This window comes from Pipistrellus kuhlii, unplaced genomic scaffold (assembly GCF_014108245.1).
Source record: "Pipistrellus kuhlii isolate mPipKuh1 unplaced genomic scaffold, mPipKuh1.p scaffold_m20_p_2, whole genome shotgun sequence".
NCBI lineage: Eukaryota > Metazoa > Chordata > Mammalia > Chiroptera > Vespertilionidae > Pipistrellus > Pipistrellus kuhlii.
This window is the reverse complement of record NW_023425515.1, coordinates 6,839,444-6,842,632: the sequence shown is the minus strand read 5'-3', so window position 1 is coordinate 6,842,632 and position 3,189 is coordinate 6,839,444. Positions and strand designations below refer to the sequence as shown.

Here is a 3,189-nt window from a genome sequence, read left to right as displayed (position 1 = left end):
TTCAGCATCACTGAATTTACATTTTTTTTGTTAGAAAATTATCTTGGTTATAAATCCTAGCTACAAATATCCAACTGAGAACAGAATTATTTTATCAAATAATGAACAAAAGGGTTGATTCCAAAACAGTTGTCTTTTTTACTAAAATGTAAAATGTAAAATGTCTTATTTAAATTTGAAAGTTGGTATTTAAATCTCTCCATATGCACTGTTGTCCAGGTTTGAATGAATAAAACAAATGAAAAGTATTTAATGATTATCTAAAAATTACTAAGCCAAGAATGAGTCCCCTGCTAAATAAACTTAAAAATCTATACAATCACTATACTCAATCACTTGAATATTTACCAAAAAAAAAAAAAAAAGAATTTTGCACTCTTTGTATTGTGAGAGACTTTTTAAGTATGAGATATACCATATTATAATTTATTTGAGAAAATAAAACTGAAGTGCAGAAAATTAATTAATTAATTGTGTTATGGTGTCTTAGGTGAAATGCCTTCTACTTCAGTCTATGAACTGCAGGCCCCCGAAGGAGAACTTGCTCAACTTCTCAAGAGTTCACCTATAAACAAAAGTATTTCTAGGGTGGAGAGCTGTGCTTCCTCTTGGTCTGGTATCTGCCAGGCAGTTGGCTCAGCCCCTCTCTGAGTCTCCCAATGCAGCCCAAGGACAACAAGAAGAAAGATGCTGGAAAGACAAAGACCCCATGAACAAGTCCAGGGTCAAGGCCAAAAAGAAGCAGTGGTCCAAAGGCAAAGTTCTGGACAAAGCAACACATGACGAACTCTGTAAGGAAGGTTATAACTATAAGGTTATAACACCAGCTCTTGTAGCCTATAGACTGAAGATTTGTGGCTCCTTGGCTAGGGCACCCCTTCAGAAGCTCCTTCGTAGAGCACTTATTAAACTAGCTTCGAAGCAGCACAGAGCTCAAGTCATTTACACCAGAAACACCAAAGGTGGAGATGCCCCAGCCGCTGGAGAAGACACATGAACAACACGTTTCACAGGCCATACATTTGGGGGAAAAATAATAATAATTAATATATTCTATATAATAAAGATGTAATAAGCAATAAAGACCGATAACTGGATCACGGATCAGCAGGGGGGTGGGGCAGTAAACTACAAGTGGGTAGTGGAGAGCTACAGGAAGAGGCAGGACAGCAAGCTATGAGGGGGGAAAGAGGGAGAGGGCAGGGGAACTACAGGAGGGCAGGGCAGCAGACAGAGAGCTACTGGAGGGCTACAGCGAGCTACTGGCACACAGATTCATGCACAGGGCCATATCTATATTTCTAGGTGCATATTTACCTTGATCCTATTACCTGAAGCAGAATATAGTCTCTAAAAATATTGCTTTGAATTTAATGTCTGGGCAAAGCCTCAATCCCTTCTCTGTTATTAAAAAAATTAACAGGTGACATTGCAACCTAATAAAATTAGAATAACAGAAGTTATTCAAAGTAATTTCCTTGGAATTTCCACTGGAGCCATTTAAATTTCTGTATCTTCATACAAAATGTTCTTTCTATATCTAGCATTCTGCCTATCCATTTATCTACCCATTTCTCTTTCATCTATTTGATATTTATACATCTGGTTTTGTTTTCATCCATGTATTTATACATTTATCATAGTTATCACTTTATATATTTACCAATCTATGTTTAATTAGTCAATATTCTGGTCTCAACCATCACTTTCAATCTTCAGTTTTCTATTTCTACTTTATTTTTATCCCCAAGTAAACTTATTCAAAGGCTTTTAAAATAATTCAATTCCTACATTTTCTACTCTTGAACTCTTATACCCTGAATATTTATTCTAAAAATTCTGCCAGTTTAAATGTAACACATATTCTAAAAACCCATTGAAATTGACATTTACTCTCCTTGCTTGATATTGTAACTTATTTAGAAATCTTTGCATATATATTATACAATTTATGCATTCTATTTTTTTTTTTTTTTTAGCTATTTGTATTATTCTATTAATAAATGGAATCCTTCTTGAAGGTTAGATGTCTTACTATATTCTTTGGCTTTGTATGTCATATAATGTCAAACACAGACTTCTAATGGGAATTTAGTACATGTTAATTGGACAATTTATTTTTTTAATATTTTTTATATTATCTTGATTTTTTTACAGATAAGAAGGGAGAGAGATAGAGAGCTCGACCAGCTGCCTCCTGCACACCCCCTACCAGGGATGTGCCCGCAACCAAGGTACATGCCCTTGCCTGGAATCGAACCCAGGACCTTTCAGTCCGCAGACCAACGCTCTACCACTGAGCCAAACCGGTTTCAGCTTATCTGGACAATTTAATTGATGTATGAAAATTAATTGGGGTGGTGGGAATTGCAAGTTGGATTGTGTTGTTGGGCAAACTAGATTAAAAAAATATCACCAAAGATCTCTGATAGTAATCCAGGAACAGTTGCTATAGTGTTGTGAAAATTGAAAAGATGTGAATATACAATATTTCAAAAAATAGGATGGGATTACATGACAACAGATCTACAGAATGAAGGAAAATAAAATACCTATGATGGTTTTGTTAACTTGTCCAGCCCGGAAACTGGTTAAATAGTACCACAATGGGTCAATCAGGTTGGGGCAGGTAATAACTAGGTTCAATGAAGGCTAGAGTGTGGACTGAAAGGAACAAAATGAAAAAGGCATATGAGGAGAAGCAAAGACCCAGGTGGGAAACTGACAGAGGAGTTAAATTAAATTACTATTTGAAGAAAACTGCGAAAGGGACATGTTTTCAGAAGAAGTGAGTGATTAATAATAAAGAAGCCAGTCTGAAAGAGTAATTTTAAAAAAGTGAATAGTTTGTGTAGGAAGCGGTTATAAACTTAAGCCTGGAACTGACCTGCTGGCAAAGCCACAAACAAGTCCCAGCGTGGAGGGCATACCCTCTAAGCATAATTAAGCTTGATCTTCTGACTGCTCCCTAGATATTTTCTGGGTAGCTAATGGGCTGTGGGAGGGGCAGCAAGTGCTGCCAAAACAAGTGAAACTTACAAGAACATTGTAAATTACCTTGTTTACCTCTGACTGGAAATTAAAGCATCAGCTTGTAGTCTGGATCTGTTCTGTGGTCTCAGTCAGGCACAGAAGATCCACCTGGACCCAGCTTATTCTCTCTGTCTGTCTTTTCTTCATCCTTCACCA

The 3,189-nt window shown here is 36.6% G+C and overlaps 1 pseudogene; it reads left to right on the top strand.

Annotated features, from left to right (window-relative positions):
- The first annotated feature begins 659 nt into the window (after positions 1–659).
- LOC118724248 lies at positions 660–997 on the top strand (annotated as a pseudogene).
- The last annotated feature ends 2,192 nt before the right edge of the window (positions 998–3,189 follow it).